This window comes from Schistocerca gregaria, chromosome 10, assembly GCF_023897955.1.
Source record: "Schistocerca gregaria isolate iqSchGreg1 chromosome 10, iqSchGreg1.2, whole genome shotgun sequence".
In the NCBI taxonomy this organism is placed as follows: domain Eukaryota; kingdom Metazoa; phylum Arthropoda; class Insecta; order Orthoptera; family Acrididae; genus Schistocerca; species Schistocerca gregaria.
Genome location: NC_064929.1, coordinates 114,545,557 through 114,565,240, shown reverse-complemented (window position 1 = coordinate 114,565,240; position 19,684 = coordinate 114,545,557).

The following is a 19,684-nucleotide window of genomic DNA, read 5'->3' as shown; positions in this document are numbered from 1 at the left end:
ATGGTGTGGGCAATGTTTTCGTGGCACTCCCTGGGTGATCTCGTTGTTCTGAAAGGCACAATGGATCAACCCTAGTACGCACCTATCCTTGGGGACCAAATACACCCCTAGATGCACGTGTAACATAGCTCGCAGTGTATGTGCGTGGTTCTGAAAGCTCTAGGATGAATTTACCGTACTGCCCTCACCACCAAATTTTCCGCCCTTAAACCCAGTCGAGAATCTGAAAGGTCACCTCGATCGAGTAGTTTGTGCCACGGATCCTCAATCGATAGAATTCTATCGCAGCATGACAAGTACTGGGGTAGGAATGGCTTCTTATGACTGTCGTTACATCATTGACTCTATTCCTGTGCGTCTCGTGCTGCAGAAGGTGTTTATTGCGTATTTTAACACGTGGTCAGATTACTGCGACTGGACAGTGTAATAATAATATTAAATTTCGCTTATTTCAGTGCCCTCGTTTAAGTCTTTCAATTGGACGGCACTTTGAAGACATGCTTATCATTAACGTACTCCAGTTGTCCAACCGGGGAAAGGGAATCGGCAGTTTAACGTGGAATCCGCACCACATGTTGTTTCTACCGACTCCTCATATCATTGAGAGGTGAAGGCTGTATTAAAAGCAGACAGAAAAATTTATTTGTTCATCTGGGATTCGATCCCGAGATTCTCGATTTGCAGGCACGCGCTGTGCCGGTAGACCATTAGGTCCAACTGTTACGAGACGGTAATCGAACTGTATTGGCAGAGTATTTCGTCGTATTTTGCGTCAAGTAAATGTGCTGTGGTGCAAGCCAAAGTACATTCACGCTAAGGGCATCAGTTCCGATCCCAGAAAAATGTGCAGCCAGAGCAGTATTGTAAGTAAAAATCAAACTCTTCCATTTTTCTTACCGAATTGCTATACATCTAGAAAACAAAACAAAAATTGTGAAAACAATTCATACAAGATTACTGACAAATTTTTATGAGTAAAAATAAACGGGTATGGTAATATACATGGAGGTGAATGAAAAGTAGTGGCAGTTTGGCTATAATTCATGTCAGTCTTCATTGACTAAAATTCACTTTACCACATTTCCGTCTCGCGTCTCGATCACTTTCCACACCCACATGAAAGATTTCATACACTGTCTGTGCATCCATCTGTGATGATGTCTCGCTAGGACCGCCATATGGTGTCTTATCATTTGCTGTAAGACGTGCCACGAAATACTTCGTTCATTTGGGTGATCAGGCCATAATTGGGGGGACTCTACCGGATGAATACGGTGGATGTCCCAGTATGTCCCGCTGCCACGTATGCGGTGCTCCTGCACAGGGCTCGTCGTTTGGCGTCGTGTAAGTTGGTAGAATGCAGCACTGGAAGGAAAGATTGTTGCGCGCTCCGACCACGTGCCCTTCCAGTCTGCACCCAAGCACGTTTTTCGTGTTTCCCAAACATACTATTAAGGCACTCGAGCTAGCCTCTCCAACTCTGAGAGAGTACACACTGCAACTGACTCAAACACGACTTGTGCTGCTGACTTTACTACTTCAGCCCACCATCTGTCAGCAACAGAAAGTGTGCGTACCGAATGACTCACATCCGTCATATTATGGCATTGTGCTACCACTTTTTATCCAACACATGCAAAGACGCATGTGTGACTACTTGTTGTCTCCCATCTTGGTAGTGGCCTAATTATTTGGAGGTTTTGAAGTGCATTATCTATACGTGGTGTATCAAAAACAATCATCCGACCTGGGCCGTCTATATTTCTGGAACTAAGAAACATATACAATCAATACAATGAATTTTGTCCTTTGATGTACGAAAACTAAAAAAGTTATTTTCATCCTTTTCATTGGTGTTCAATATGCATCGTTGAGATGCACGGAAAATGTCAATGCGGTGTTCAAATTGTACCAACACTGCAGCAAGCATGTCTGGAGTTACAGTTTCCACAGGTGCTGTTATGCGATGTCTCAGTTCATTTATTGCTGTTGGTAATGTAGGTACATAAAGAGTCTCTTACAAAACCATACATATATAATCACATATAGTCGGGTGCGGTGACCTTGGAGTCTAGTAGTCTAAGGGTGAGTGATTTAGTCCAGTGTGAACGATCCATCGTTCAGCAATCGTTTGATTTAGAAATTCCCACACATCCAGATGCCACTGTCGCGGTGCCCCATCGCATTGGAAAATGAAGTCGTTCGAATCAAACTGTGGGAAGAGAAAGTTCTCAGGCATATCGAGATATATGCTTACTGTAACAGTGTTTCCGGCAAAGAAATATGAATCATACACATTTTCCCTCTAAACTGTACAAAATACATTAAATTTAGGAGAGTCTATTTTATGTTGTACACCTTCATGTGGTTGTCCCGTACCTCATATTGTCACATTATGACAGTTCACCTCTCTGTGTAAATGGAGTGTTGCCTCGTCACTAAACACTAACTGTGGGAGAAAACGGCCATCCTCCACCTTGACAAGAGTGAAATTATGGAACTTCACACGATGTATCGCCCTCACGAACAGCTCGCATTAGCTGAATTTAATATTGTTTGATGCATAAACGTCGACGCAGAGACGCCAGACGGACATCGGGGACGTGCTGAGCTCTCGAGCTGCACGGCGAACGGATTTCTGCGGACCCCTCGTGAAACTGTGGCGGATGCGTTTGACGTCTGTGTCAGGCATTCGGGGACGGCCCGGCGATTCGCCTTTCCGCAAACCTTCTCTTTCTCTTAATCGTTGATGCCATCATCTAATGCTCTGTGCTGTAGGAGGATCATCATCGTACCTTGTACGAAAGTCACGTCGAACACTTATTACTGCCCACACTGCGCAAAATGCAGAACACAAAACGCTTCCTGTCGCCGCGACACCATTTTTACTAGGACTGAAATGGTCGGACAGTGCTGCTGCCAAGCGGTAACCATGTAAAGCCGTAGGGTTTGCTCTTTCCAGCAGTACGCTATTCACGCACATATGTCGAATAACATAATAGTTACTTTTTTTAAAAAAAATCGGTTGATCCTTTTTGATACACCCTGCATATTTACACCCTAAGCAGTACCACCAATAAATTATCCCAGTGTGAAGGAAATCGTTAGATGTGATGTACGTGTAAAGGCAAACAAATGATAACAATTGCTGTTAAATTGGGTGACTCATTCAGGAGAAAGTCATAACGCGTTGGGCCACCTCTGGCCCTTAAGGAAGCAGCTATTCGACTTGATCTTTATTGATAAAGTTGGTGGATGTCCTCCTGACGGATGTCGTACCATATTCAGTTCAATTGATTTGTTACATCGTCAAAATCTCGACCTGGTTGCAAGGATAATCCCATATAGCTCCAAAATTGGGGAGGGAGGTGGAGATCTTGTTGGCCAGTGTATTGTCACGTACGTACACACAGATGAAACTCTCAACATGTGTGATGCATAAAATATCGTCTACACTGAAAGCGTTCCCAGCAGAGGTTAACCCCTCGTAATGGCAAAAGGTGGTCATACCGCATATTGAAGTCCACTACCAGGTGTCTGGATACTTTTGATCCGATAGTGTATTTCAGAATGTTAGCAGTGGCCAGAATTTGGGACATTCGGCTTTGAGCTTAAAGCTGGTGCGAGGCGGTTCAAGATACCTCTAAAAATAGACACATCTGGCAGCATTAGAGTGAAATGTCCATCAAAGAAGCTGTGTTGCGCTCTCTACCTACAGTTGTTCTCGTGGGCGTCGGAGCCCCCGTACGCAAGAGGCCCCCTGGGTTTTATACTGCGGACACGGTAGTCGCGCCTGATGAGCTCTCAGAAATTATGAAATGTATTCGAAATTTCTATTATGGTGGAACAACAACTGTACAATATACCGGAAACATGCACGATGTTCCGAAATTTCCGTTACAAACTCCTAGTGTAGATGGGGAATCAGTACACAATACTCGTATTCTGAATTGGAACCCATCTCCTGTAACGCACCGTTTCCTCGCTACAGCCGTCGGAAAACATGTTAGTAACGCGACCACTTGTACAAGTAAGTCATTAGCTGTGACCCAGTACATCGATAGTTCCACAATTCCACTCATTGAAAAGAAACTTGATAAGTTTTTAGAAACACTCTTCTTTACAATACGGCCTTTTGAAACTTAGGTGCGCTGCGTCTCTTTGTAGCACTGCAGTCACCCGTGCTGACGGTGAACGCACCATTATCTCAAAGTCGTTGCGCAGTTGTGGCAAAAAGCGTATGCCGTGAAGTTGGACGCTGCTGAGAACGAGCTTGATAAAGGCGACGAACTTCGCCATACAGTAGGATCATATCGGTGTATTCGGCAAAAGTGCACTCCGCAATATTGCTCTAATACTGACAGACACTTGAGTGACGCACGAGCCTTGTCAGAGTGGCAGGGCTGACGGTGAATGACATCCGACGTAAGCATCTTCCCCCACCCCTTCCGCCATCCCACGATGGCTACCCTGTTGCATACCCACCTAGCAAACATGTATTCAAACGGCTGTAGCACGGAAAGTATACGTTTCCGTACGGGGTTCAAATTAAAAATATTGTCGCTTAGTTCCCTCTAAAAGTGCTAGAATTTCGGAAAACTCTGTATCTGTCCAGTAAACTGTACAGCTGGTGTCGTAGCACATTCGAAATATCCGATTATGTTTCAGGATTTGGGTGTTATGGCATTTTGCAGAAACATTACTGAATTTTGCTGTATATTGTTATCATTAAAGTGAACTACCGTTTCTGTCTCCATACCATAAATCATAAGTACCATTTATATCGTTTCAAGCACTATTCAGCTGCTACGTTTTAGGAAAAAATAATTGTATCATTCTCAAAATATCGGACAGAAGCGATATAGTTCCTACAAAGAACGCTAGCGAAGATGAACAAGTGCTCATGGTTCCTGATGTATGCATGTAACAGCCTATGTGTACTGCACATTGTTTTCTTCACTCGTTCCGTACCACCACACCTGAAAGTTTCCTGTCCTACATCTTAGCAACAACGATAACGGTACATACTGAGGTAACAGAAAGGTTCTCTGTTATAATTTTCCGGTACAAGGACATAATCTCAAATTTATGCATTTTTCCATCTGCATCATCTTAGAAAGGTTGTAACATCTTCGTGGGATCCCTCTATTTTTGTAGGCACCGGTATCTGTAACTTTGACGCTCTGTAGCGTCGCTGGCTGACGTTTTCAGAAGTAGATTCCTATGTAAAACTTCATCAGTTACATCCCCTGAACAGCCCTGAGTAGTGTGAAGCATGATTTGTGAAACACCCTGTATAAAGAATGAATAACATCAGGGAATGGACTAGAATCCTGTCTCACTCACTTGTCACGTATTTCCTTTCTTTCATGTCCTTCAACTCGTACAGCTGCTGTCTCGTTTCTGGTGGAGTTCTAAGTAATGCTTCGCTCGCTATATTTTATTCCTGGTTGCATCTTAAATTCAAACTGTATATTCTGGTCAACATCGTCAAAAGTTTTTTCTGTATCGAAAGATGTTATAAATATGGGTGCTGTACCCTCCAAATTGATTTTCCTCTAAATCAGCTTCTGTAAGGTGCTCCATTCCTCTGCAAATAGTTTGTATCAGTATTTTCAGCTAGGAGTTATCATAGTGGTGGTTTGAAAATATTCGCACTGACCACGAGTTGCCTTATTTGGTATTGGTGCTATTACGCTTCTCGTTTAGTGTGAGGATTTAGCGGGTATTTCAGCCGGCGTACTCGTTCAGGAATGAAGCAGCAAATCCCGGCAGAGTGAGTCGTCGCCAGCTCCGCTAGAGTCCACTGGTAGCGAAGCCCTGCGCTACAGACAACTGACTGTGTGAGGGACCAGTAGCGACACCTAGCAGCGATGTGGTGAAAAGGAAATAGTATTGCTAAAAGTTTATCCACGATTTTTAGCATTTAGAATGGAGTTATGGCACGGAATTTCATAGAAAAAGAAAACAGCTATAGTAGCAGTCTCTCTCTTGCAATGCAACAATAGTACAACAACAATAGACCAACTGAATCTGTAGAGGTAGTAATAAAATTTATTTTCTGACCTGCAAGATACTTTCATATAAAGCTGAGCCTGAGAGGATGTCAGCTAACTACCGTCAGAAATATAATATGAAACATGTAGACCTGTCAGTAAAATCGTCAAGAAATTCGTTTTTTAAATGTTAAATGTTATCTGTTTAATTTAACAATCAGCTCACATAAAACCAGGATAATTATCCTCTTTCATACAAAGAAAGAGAGTACCTCATTAGTGACCTGTGTCATATCATAATCTCATTTTGACTCTTGAATAATTAAAAACAATTTGATATAATATTTTGCATTTCTTTTGACATTGAAACAATTTATCCTGTTCCTGCACTGAGAATGCACTAAGTAAATATGTAATATATGTATCAGTATTATAGCCAAATTTATTTTTCTAATTACTGATTATTAAATACCAAAACAGCTTCCAATTTCTTGTAGTTATCTTAGCAGCATTTAGAACAAAAACGAAAATAAAACGTATTAGTTTTTTTAGTAAGGATATTATTTCATTGTTGTAATCCTACAAATGTTCATGATACTATGCTGTTTCTTTTGACAGTGAGATATAATATGTAGAAAGTACCTGGAAAATATATGCAGATGTGGTCTGGTGAAGAAAGTGTGCGTATTAAAATTTAAAATAAGTGATTGCAGCAGCATAATGAGATATATTTTGTAGTGTGGGAGTGAGCTCCACGTGGGACCCGAAGCACGGACCCCACGGGGGTGCCCGGTATGCGCCACATGCCAGGGCAGATGTGGAGGCTAGTGTTCGGAAATCTGAAAATTCCAGCGCCGGCCGGGGATTGAACCCCGGCCCAGCTGGGGCGAATAGCCCCAGCCGAGGCGCTGGAACGTTCCAGACCACCTTACCACTAGACCACCGGGCACCCCGGCCGTTTCCTGCTCTGAACTCGGTCTGGTAGTCCTGTCACACTTCCTGTTGTCGGCTGTGTTTACATCGGACGCTGAGTGGCATAGTGTAGCCGGCAACATTAGAACGCTGTGAGGGGGAAGTGTTTACCTCCGACTAGTAGCTGTCCCCCCTACCCAGGTGAAGTAGCTTTACAGTTACCAAAGACATTTGAAATCAGCCTTTGCGACTGTATGCAGTCGACGGTTGTTAATCGTTTGTTTCAACCTGTTCCCAAATGCCTCGAGAAAACCGAAGCAACTTCTTCACTAATCGAGTCGACTGTCATAACAGAGCGACCCGCAGACATTCTGTAATTACAAGTCAACGCCTAGCTTACACCAGATAATTCTGTCTGTTTCATCAGTTGTTTTAACAGTGCACGAAATACCACAGCATATTATTAATCCGTTGCAAATAAATTTCTGTGTGTGCAGTTCAGGTCTGCGCCGTAGATTTTTCGTGAAAACGTCGGGATAAAATCGTAACATGTGTTTCATATTAATATGAAATTTAGTTATCAATATCTTTATCACAGTGGTCACACTCACAATTTTGGACTTTTCAGTGGCTGGGGTACGATTTGGCCTTTGAGTACGTTATCGCGTTGCGCAATTTCTTCCTTTTTTTCCGACTCAGAGGGAGCTGTCGCCTTCTCTCAGCGCTGCCCTTTTTAGGCTTTTCTCGCGTTTTCTGTAATTTAGAGCATATTTACAAGTCCTGAGACGAACTCTTCCTGTGTGTCGTAGGTTTAAACTCAATATAGATTTTCGTTTATATTCCGGCAAATACTTTTATTTTCTATTACTCCTAGCGGCGCTCCCTAAGCTGTTCATCGCAATGACACACGAATGAGAATCCTAGCTTACAACTTTACACAAAGATGATTCCTAACAATGACCCGCATATGCCAACACAGGCAATAAGCGACAACCACGTGACTTAACCTTTGTTTGCGCACTGTCGGTCTCGTAATTAATAGTGATTCAAATCTGACGCCATTTTGTCATATAAGAAACTCCGACCAAGGAGAAACTAGACGTTTTCACGTCAGAATACCTTCCAGGAAGTTTTCGACTTTCGTAAAACAGAAACGAGTTTCGACGCTGTGGAATGCTTCGAGAAGTAGTAGGTGACGAATTGTTTCGGTATTTTACTATCCATGCTGCAAACGATCATCGAGCAGAAAGATAATGTTGCTGATAATTGTTAAAAGGCGGGAGCAAGCAGACCGGCGAGGCGAGTTCCCGCCTCTTGCTGAAAGCTTATGGAATTGGCTTACTCAATGCAGGGTAGCAAGGGTATTTGTCTGAGGTTATAGCTTAACGGAACGCTAAATCATTAACGGTTAGTCTGGGAACCGAAGTCTCAGATACAAATAAGAAGTGACACGCTAAATCCAAAGACATAAGGTGGTTTATAAGAAATTTAGTTCACAAAATGCATCCATTCGTAACAGTTTGTTCAATATTGAAAAATGAATGAAGCTGAATTTATGTATTTTTGAAGATTTGTGCGTGCCTTCCGTTTCAAATACAAAAGGAAATAACATGTAAGAAAACTGGGGATACAATAGAAAAAAAGTCGCAATTTTATTTCGATTTTTCCTGATTCCATCTGGAATAAAGGCGAGTTAAATAGAATAATTAATTCTAACTTTTTCTTACATCCTTCGAATTGTGCGGACTCGATTGTAACTGGCCCTTGGGCTTCGAATTTTTTAGAGTCTGCAAAGTAAAAATAAATCTCCTCGTGCTACTATCCACTTTTCAGCGGATGCTGATTTGGTTGTCCTTCTTAGTATATCAATATGATTCTAGAGTCCTAATCCACGTACGCAACGCTGTTACGGTATAAACGTACGTTTATTTTTACCAAATTTGCGTAAGAATGCGCTTTTGCTATGCATACAGACTCCTTAAATCCGCCATCAGGCAAAAGAAAGTGAATACGCTTTCCTTTGTTTTTCACCCTTCATCGATGACAAGTGATAACGACTTGGCAGCAGAGACCTGTTTAGCTTGAGTGAGTGCTTAAACGAAAGGCATGGACGAATAAAAATACAAAACAGATATATACGTAACGTCACGTAACCATGAAGAAAAGCAGACTTGGTTTATTTTACCATATAAGTTAATTCTTTTAAAACATCGTAAGTAGAATTAACAATTTCGGTCGCTTTCTACATCTAGGAACGTTCTTTATAATAGATAAGTCTCTGATATTCACTTACAGCATTGTTGTGTCTTTTCCCCTTGCATTTGTGAATTGTCTTCTCAGACTGCAGATTTCTGAGCAGCACTGGTGCCATTAGCCTAAATTTATGTTGGTCTACAGCGCTGAGGTTGATCCCTCACCTGTGGTCGAGTGAGAGATCATTCCAAAGTGTGGCAGGCAGCGAACGACTTTGCGAGGGGCTGATCGTAGGGCCTCCAGAGGAAGCTTCTTGGAACGCAAATTCTGGGCGTTCACAGAAGGTGAATTTGCTGGTAGTTCGGAACTCCAATAATAGGCGAGTAATTGGGCCCCCTTAATAACATGGCTGCCAAGGAGGGGAAGGACGGCAGTGTGCACAAGGTGAGGGAGTCATTCCTGATTTGTAAAGAGTGTTCCGGATGCCATGAAGAGTACAGGGCGCAGCCAATAGCAGGTGGTGGCCCCAGTCGGTTCCAATGGCGTGTGTCGCTTTGGATTGGAGGAGATTCTCTCTGGTTTTGTTTAGCGGATATGGTTAAGCGAGTTTAAGGCGGAGCTCACAATCTGCACCATCATCGACAGAACTGACTGTGATCCTTCGGTGCAGAGCCGAGTGAAAGGTATGAACCATAGGCTCAGGTGGTTATCTTACTGTGTAGGCCTCAGAGTCCTTGACTTGTGCCATAGGGTAGTGGGTTTCTGGATTCCGCTTAATAGGTCAGGAGTCCACTATACACAGGAAGCGGCTACACGGGTAGCGGGGGCGGATTTGTAGGTTAGAGGGTCTCAGGAAAACATAGAAATGGCGTCTGTCTAAAAGGGGGCAGGTAACACACAGTAAGGTGGTTGTAGAAACGATCGGTGTTGTAAATTATCGTAACTGTGTTGGGAAAGAACCAGAGCTCCAGGCCCTAATAGAAAGAACTGAAGCTCTCAAACAGTTATAGGTACGGAAAGCTGGCTAAAGCCGGAAATAAGTTAAGCCGAAATTTTTTCAAACGACCTAACAACGTTCAGAAGGGATAGATTAAACATAGTTGGTGCTGGAGTATTTATTGCTGTCAGAAGTAGTTTACCTTGTAGTGAAACTGAAGTAGATAGTTCCTGCGAAATAGTTTGGGTAGAGGCTGTACTTGTCAATCGGACTAAACTGGATCGTTTTACCGACCCCCGAGTGAGAGGATATAGTTGCTGAACAGTTCAAAGAAAACGTGACTCTCATTTCAAAAGGTACCCCACTCACACAATTATAGTCGGTGGTGATTTCAATGTATCCTCGATATGGTGGAAAATTTACACGTTTAAAGCCGGCCGCAGGCTTAAAACGTCACCTGAAATAGTACTGAATGCTTTCTAAAAAAAGTATTTTGAACTACTAGTTCGTGAGCCCACTCGAAGCATAAATGGTTACGAAAGCGTACTTGACCTCATAGCAGCAAATATTCCTGGATGAATAGGTAGTATCATGACGAATACAGGGATTAGCGACCACAAGTCAGTTGCCTGTACACTGAATAGTGTAATACCTACAACCATCAAAAAGAAACTTAAAGTACATCTGTTTAAAAAAAGCTGACAATGCTCTTAACGATTTTTAAGGAAACAGCCTCCACTCCTTCTGATCTGATCATGTAAGCGTAGAAAAGGTGTGGAATGATTTCAGAGAAATAGTATCGATTGCAATTGAGAGATATACATACCACATAGATTAATAAGTGATGGTACTGATCCCCCATGGACAAAACGGGTGAAATCGCTGTTGCAGAAGTAACGAAAAAGCATGACAAATCTAAAAGAATCCAAAATCCGCAAGACTGGCAATGTTTTGAAGAAGTTCTAAATATAGCGGTTACTACAGTGCGAGATGCTCTTGATAATTTCCGCAACAAAACTCTGTTTCGAAAAACCCAAAGAGATTCTGGTCATGCATAGAGTACACCAGTGTCAAGACGCAATCAGTACCTTCACTGGGCGAAAGTAACAGTGGAGTCACTGATGACAGTGCCACTAAAGTAGAGTTAAGAAACGTGGTTTTCCGAAACTCCTTCAGCAAAGAATACGAATTAAGCATTCCCTAAGCCCAGTCAACAGAAAGTGCCAAAATGAGAAGCATATATCCTCGGTGTAGCAAAGCAGCTTAAATCACTTATTAAAGGCAAGGTTTCCGTTCCAGATTGTATACCAGTCAAGTTCCTCTGAGTGTGCTGATATAATAGCTCCATGTTTAGTAATTATATACAACCGCTCACAGAAAGATCCGTACCTAAAGACTGAAAAATTGCTCAGGTGACACCAATTTCTTAAAGTACTGCCTTTGGTGATGTTTAACAAAACTGTTGCCAAGCGTACTTGTTATACAAATGGGCACGGCAAAGGCTTACGGTCGTAAAAAAAAAATTCAGCGTTAAACTGGAAATAGTTGTAGGAGAGTATCAGAAGTAATAACCTAATGACATCTTTAATTTCTTGTACATTAGGTTTTTGTCTTGGAGAAGATTCTCATCAGTAATTTTAATAGTCTCATAAGTGTGAATGTTAGCAAGTAAATGAACTACGTTAAAGGATACGGAATTACCATCATCAGAAATGGAAAAGTTTTTAATTTTAGCTGTTAGTTAAAGGGAATTTTTGACAGTGTAGTTTTCTTCAAAGACATAATACTCTTTAAATGGTGTATGAGATTTTTTGCCGATTTCATAGAAGCGCCGTCTGTATAGTTAACACTGTGGACAGGAAGCGAAGGCGGTGTGCAGTCGGAGGCGATGCTGGGTTCGTAGCGGTGGGCACCAATTGTCGGCTACGACGGGACTGCCCGGGAGGCACACTCACACTCCAGTGGCCGCACGTGTCACGGTGAATGCAGCAGTGACCCTGTCGCGGATGCGTGCACCACCTGTTCTAGTGTCTCGTGTACACGAAGGACCTCTGCGGACCGAGTTGCAACTTTCTTAGCTCGCTGGACTGTGCAGTTACTGATTTACAGGGTCTATGCAGCCTGCCTGGCAGAGGTGTGTTGCAGGGTGGCATCAGAGCCTGACGGCTTCCGCGACTGGACAAATGAACTGGCGATAAAAAAAAAAATCACAGAAACAAACAAACAAAAAATCATGTAGAGTAATGAAATTTCGGGAATACGTCTGTCTATGTAGGATATTTAAGTAATTAACATTGCAGCATCACAGGGCAACGTAAGCGCGAAATAAGCCGTTGCAAAAGTGACATGCTGGTAAGTTAATAACAGATGTAACGATCAGAAAGTTGAATGCAAACATTGAAACGGGCACGCATTGTGTTGTAATGGTGTGCGATGTCAGTTTTGTGTCGCAAATGCCGGTGGTTTGGGGGTCAGTGAAATGCATGCTACTGGGCGCCTTGGCTCGGGGCTGTCCCTGAAGTAATCGATTTTTATTTCGTTATGTCGTCGACTGCTGTTCGAATTGCTACTGCAGAAGAAATGTGATGTGCCAGAGACGACTGCCTTCCCTCTTGGTAGCGCCACGTGACCGCTCGGAGCCCGAGCTTTTTGCAACCGTACATTCTCGCGGTCACCGCTGCCAGTATACAGTGCAACATTTCTGCCAAGTCTCCTGCGAAATCGCTGGAGGAACATCCAGCTTCTCGTGTCCCTATTACACGACCTCGTTCAAACTCGTTAAGATGATCGTAATGGCGTCTCTGTCTCCTCAAAGGCATTCTTGGCTAAGATCGAACCACCACGTCCAATCTAGAAGGTAACTAACGCTCACAACCGCCACGGCGTGTATTTACAGCAGACCTGATCTGCACCCTCACAGTGCCCCCCCCCCCCCTACTAACACCATTCTTATGCGACTGGCGCGAAATTTAAATCGACACTATTTTTCAATTGTAGAAACACGCCTACCAACTTTCGTTTATCTCTCACAACTGCTTGTGGTGTTGCGATTTTTTCCGTCGTAGCACATCTGCAATGTAACGTCCACTGTTCAAAGTGCCGCCAATGCGGACAAGAGGTGACCGAGACCTGTAACCAATTGCTCCCCATACCATCACGCGGGGTGATACAGCAGTATGGCGATGACGAATACACGCTTTCGTGATGCTGTAAACAGAACCTGCATTCATCCGAAAAAAATGACGTTTTGCCATTCGTGCAGCCAGGTTCGTCGTTGAGTACACCATCGCAGGCGCTCTTGTCTGTGATGCAGCGTCAAGAGTAACAGAGCTCATAGTCCATGCTGCTGCAAACGTCGTCAAACTGTTCGTGCAGATGGTTGTTGTCTTGGAAACGTCCCCACCTGTTGACTCAGGGATCGAGACGTGGCTGCACGGTCCGTTACAGCCATGCGGATAAGATGTCTGTCACCTAGACTGCTAGTGATACGAGGTCGCTGGGATCCTGCACGGCATTCCGTATTACGCTCCTGAACCCACCGATTCCATATTCTGCTAACAGTCATTGGATCTCGACCAAGCAGCAGTGTCGCGCTCCGATAAACCGCAATCGCGATAGGCTAGAATCCGACATTTATCAAAGTCGGAAACGTGATGGCACGCATTTCTCCTCCTTACACGAGGCATGACAACAACGTTTCACCAGACAACGCCGGTCAACTGCTGTTTGTGTATGAGAAATCGGTTGAAAACTTTCCTCATGCCAGCACGTTGTAGGTGTCGCCAATGTTGTGTGAATGCTCTGGAAAGCTAATTATTTGCATATCACAGCATCTTCTTCCTGTTGGTTATATTTCGCGCGTGTAGCAGGTCATCTTCGTAGTATAGCAATCTTAATGGCCATTAGTGTACATAGGAGTCACTTTTTTCCAGTCACTTGGGACTTTGCGTTATGTGAGAGATTCACGATAAATGCAATCTAAGTAAGGGGCCAATGCCGTAGAGTACTGTTTGTTAAACCGAATCGGTATTCGGTCAGGACCTGGCGACTTATTTGCTACCAAATATTCCAGCTGCTTCTCTAGGCTAGGAATGTCTATTACCGTGGTGTCGACACGAGAGTGTAACGACTGCATGTTTCTACGATTCTGCTGCGTGAAATATTCCTTAAACATGAAATTTAAAACTTGAGCATTCCTTTTGTTGTTTTCTACTAGCACACCAGGCTGAAGCTTCGCCCCCCACTCAGCGGTTTTACGCAGGACCAGAATAGTCTCGCGATCTCTTCAAGATAATTTGTTGAGGTATGACGGCGGCAGCTTTATGCTCGAGCTTCGATCTTTCCACAGACGCACGAATCTCTACTAACCTTGAATTGTTGTTAGCGTGCTCTCTGTTGAACTGAGTGTGCAACAGTCTCTGCTTCATCATCATTTTCCGCAATGTATCTTCTCCATCCTTCATTCGCTTACTAGGCACATACTTTTCCACAGCACGATTTAGGATCTGTTCAAACTTGGCTTATAATTACTCTACACCCATCATACTGAAACTAAATAATGTCCATTCACTGTTTGAAATTCTAACAACCGCTTTTCTGCTCAACTACTCTCCTAGCTTTCTTGATTGATTTAATAACTTAAGTAACCATCGTCGCTACGGCAACGTCATTATCACTAACGCCTGTCTCTGTAGTGACACCCTCGGTGAGTCCAGGCATCTTTGTAGCTACATGCTCTAAAATACTTACATCAAAAAAAGTTTAGCATCACTTCGGTTGGTTCCGGAAACTATTCCAATTTTTTGTACAGAGATCGATATAAACATCGTTTCCGCCCTTATTATTGCTCATAAAAATGGCACATGGCATGTTGTACCACCGTATAGCGAGACCTTCAGAGTCGGTTGCCCAGATTGGTGTACACACCGGAACCTGTAATACCCACTACCACGTCCTCTTGAATTAATGCACGCCTGTATTCGTCGTGGAATACGATCCACAAGTTCATCAAGGCAGATTGTCCCATTCCTAACGGTGATTCGGCGTAGATCACTCAGTGTGGTTGGAGCGTCACGTCGGCCATAAACAGCCCTCTTCAGTCTGTCCCAGGTATGTTCGATAGGGTACATGTCTGGAGAAAAATGGTTCAAATGGCTCTGAGCACTATGCAAATTGACTTACGAGGTCATGAGTCGCCTAGAACTTAGGTTTAATTAGTTCTAACTAGCCTAAGGACATCACACACATCCATGCCCATGGCAGCATTCGAACCTGAGACCGTAGCTGTCGCCCGGCTCCAGACTGTAGCGCCTAGAACCGCTCTGCCACTCCGGCCGGCACATGTCTGGAGAATATGCTGGCCACACTAGTCGGGCGATGTCGTTATCCTGAAGGAAGTCAGCCACAAGATGTGCACGATGGGGCCGCGAATTGTCGTCCATGAAGACGAATGCCTCGGCCATATACTGTATACTGCCGATCTCGTTGCACTAAAAACGAAATTAAAAAATCGGTCGGAGGATGGCATTCACGTATTGTACAGCCGTTGCGTCGCCTTCCATGACCACGAGAGAGTACATCGGCCCCACATAATGCCACCCCAAAACAGCAGGGAACCTCTATGTTGCTGCACTCGCTGGACAGTGTATTTAAAGCTTTCAGCCTGACCGGGTTGCCTCCAAGCACGTCTCCGACGATTGTCTGGTTGAAGGTATATATGAGACTCATCGGTGCAGAGAACGTGATGCCAATGCTGAGAGGTCCATCCGGCATGTTGTTGGGCCCATCGGTACCGCGCTGCACTGTGTCGTAGTTGCGAAGATGGACCTCGCCACGGACGTCGGGAGTGAAGACGTGCATCGTGCAGGTTACTGTGCACTGTTTGAGTCTTAACACGACGTCCTGTGGCTGCACGAAAGGCATTATTCAACATGTTGGCTTTGCTGTCGGGGTACCTCCGAGCCATAATCCGCAAGCAGCGGTCATCGATTGCCGTAGTCGCCCCCGGGCATCCTGAGCGAGACATGTCATCGACATCGCTTTCGTTTACTCCGACTCGCCTTGACAATTCACTTGTTGAGAGCCCTTCCTGGCACAAACGAACAATGCGGACCGCTGTATTGACGGTGTAGGCACGGTTGAACTACAGACAACACGAGCCGTGTACCTCCTTCGTGGTGGAATGACTGGAACGGATCGGCTGTCGGACCCCGTCTGTCTAATAGGCGCTGCTCATACACGGTTGCTCACATCTGTGGTCGGGCTTAGTGACATCTTTAAAAAGTCAAAGGGACTGTGTATCTGATACGATATCCACAGCCAACGTTTATCTTCCCGAGTTCTGGTAACCGGGGTCACGCAATTTTTTTTTTGTGTGTGTATTTCCATTGTATGTGCTCTCTCGAACTAGGTGCTCAAGACAGTTTTCGAAAAAACATGTTCAACAGTACTCTGCAAGGCTACTTATGTGGAAACCTTGTAATGAATCCATCGGTGTCCTTGTCTATGCTCGGAACTAATACTGCACGATTTGGGTACTTCCGCACTACTGAGCGTAGACTTTCTTTGAATAACTCTGTCTCGACGGAATCGGGAGGCCGTTAATAACATCCAACAATTACCTTCTTTTCACCTAGACCTGTTGTGCGTTACCAGATAACTTCACAGCCACACTGAAATCCGACTTGAGTAGAAACAACATTTTTGTCGCCCTCGGTAAACGCTTCCCCATCAGTGGCGTTTAACATGTCTTTTCGTTACACGTTTCACGAATCGCTAAACATTTCAGAGCTTTATACAGCTCTCGGTCCCGAGAATAATTTGTGTGTGACGAATTTCAGAGAGGGCAGTAAAGGCGAAATATTAGGGATACGCAATGTCTGTTCTTTGTGACATGTTTGAATAAACGGACAGCACGCTTTCATATAACTGATTCGCCTCTACGAGCAATGAATCATGTAGCAGCGGACCCCGGGTTCGAGTTCCAGGATTGCATACATTTTTTCTCATTGCCGCTGATTCCGCGCAAGGTCTCAGTGCAGCTTACCTTAATAGTTCCTTCCGTTTCCTTTCTCCTCGCTACAGTCTACATAAAAAGGAAAAGTAGCCGGCGGCGAAGATGAGCCGGAAGACCTCATTATACAGGTTGCACGAGAAATATTAGGCATTCACATAGGTAAGGTAGACACTGGACGGTACGTGGATTATAAGGTGCTTCGAAATCTCATCCAATAATTGTCAAATTTGTCTCACACCGAAAAAGGACGCAGATCTTCAGCCACGAGAAAAAATAGTTAGCAAGGGCAGGGCTTACAATAAGACAAGATCTTACACTCCTGGAAATTGAAATAAGAACACCGTGAATTCATTGTCCCAGGAAGGGGAAACTTTATTGACACATTCCTGGGGTCAGATACATCACATGATCACACTGACAGAACCACAGGCACATAGACACAGGCAACAGAGCATGCACAATGTCGGCACTAGTACAGTGTATATCCACCTTTCGCAGCAATGCAGGCTGCTATTCTCCCATGGAGACGATCGTAGAGATGCTGGATGTAGTCCTGTGGAACGGCTTGCCATGCCATTTCCACCTGGCGCCTCAGTTGGACCAGAGTTCGTGCTGGACGTGCAGACCGCGTGAGACGACGCTTCATCCAGTCCCAAACATGCTCAATGGGGGACAGATCCGGAGATCTTGCTGGCCAGGGTAGTTGATTTACACCTTCTAGAGCACATTGGGTGGCACGGGATACATGCGGACGTGCATTGTCCTGTTGGAACAGCAAGTTCCCTTGCCGGTCTAGGAATGGTAGAACGATGGGTTCGATGACGGTTTGGATGTACCATGCGCTATTCAGTGTCCCCTCGACGATCACCAGAGGTGTACGGCCAGTGTAGGAGATCGCTCCCCACAACATGATGCCGGGTGTTGGCCCTGTGTGCCTCGGTCGTATGCAGTCCTGATTGTGGCGCTCACCTGCACGGCGCCAAACACACATACGACCATCTTTGGCACCAAGGCAGAAGCGACTCTCATCGCTGAAGACGACACGTCTCCATTCGTCCCTCCATTCACGCCTGTCGCGACACCACTGGAGGCGGGCTGCACGATGTTGGGGCGTGAGCGGAAGACGGCCTAACGGTGTGCGGGACCGTAGCCCAGCTTCATGGAGACGGTTGCGAATGGTGCTCGCCGATACCCCAGGAGCAACAGTGTCCCTAATTTGCTGGGAAGTGGCGGTGCGGTCCCCTACGGCACTGCGTAGGATCCTACGGTCTTGACGTGCATCTGTGCGTCGCTGCGGTCCGGTCCAAGGTCGACGGGCACGTGCACCTTCCGCCGACCACTGGCGACAACATCGATGTACTGTGGAGACCTCACGCCCCACGTGTTGAGCAATTCGGCGGTACGTCCACCCGGCCTCCCGCATGCCCACTATACGCCCTCGCTCAAAGTCCGTCAACTGCACATACGGTTCACGTCCACGCAGTCGCGGCATGCTACCAGTGTTAAAGACTGCGATGGAGCTCCGTATCCCACGGCAAACTGACTGACACTGAAGGCGGCGGTGCACAAATGCTGCGCAGCTAGCGCCATTCGATGGCCAACACCGCGGTTCCTGGTGTGTCCACTGTGCCGTGCGTGTCATCATTGCTTGTACAACCCTCTCGCTGTGTCCGGAGCAAGTATGGTGGGTCTGACACACCGGTGTCAATGTGTTTTTTTTTTTTTCCATTTCCAGGAGTGTACAAAGGACCATCTAAGGATTTAAAACAACGCCACACCCCATTTCGGCCTTCAGAATGTATGTACTCTGGGCGGCAGCATAATTAAGACCGCCCCCCCCCCCCTGAAAAGAATGCGTTTAGAAACGTGTCAGAACTGAACAGCATCAAGAGAAACTATGCGAGCCAAAGCGAAAACCTAGCACCTCTCACCTTAATTTAATACTAATCTTTTGCAACATCTCTCCTTCTCTGAATGCTATCTTGAAATTGCATCTACTCTCCAACTATCTCTGTTTCTGTGCCTTTACCTATTGTTCTTGTAACTGTAATTCCGTAATTATCTTCCTGCTAGTGTCTTCGACTGTTACCGTTAACTGTAGTATTACTTGATCTGAAACTATTTGCCTGAAATTCTTTACATTGTATGCTATAGCATACAACTGTAGCTATTGTTATTTTCCTTGTTACCTTACTCGCTCACCTACTCGGTTTAAACTGCCGAGAGAAATATCGCAATCACTATTATTGTAGTAATTCCTAACTTGTTGGCATTCTTCGTTAATTTTATAGCGAACTGCTTTTTGTCCACTGACACATCGTATCTATTCTCGACGGCACCCCTTCACAACGAATACTCTCCGCTCCTCTCTACTCCGTACTGTAACTGGGTTTTCTCTGTTTGTGATGGTCATCTGTCAGGATGAGCACTACTGCAAAGGGCATTTGATTCTAAAGCATTATGTCAGGGTGAAAAACACTAAATAAATTACTTTTTCTCTCTTAACAACATTTTTGCAGGGTGGGTTCATCCTTGGCTCAGGTATGAGGTAGAATGAAACAGCAGTTTTACATAAGATAACTTTTATTGAAAGTTTTGTACAAGGGTTTCTGGCTGGGATACTGGCAACTG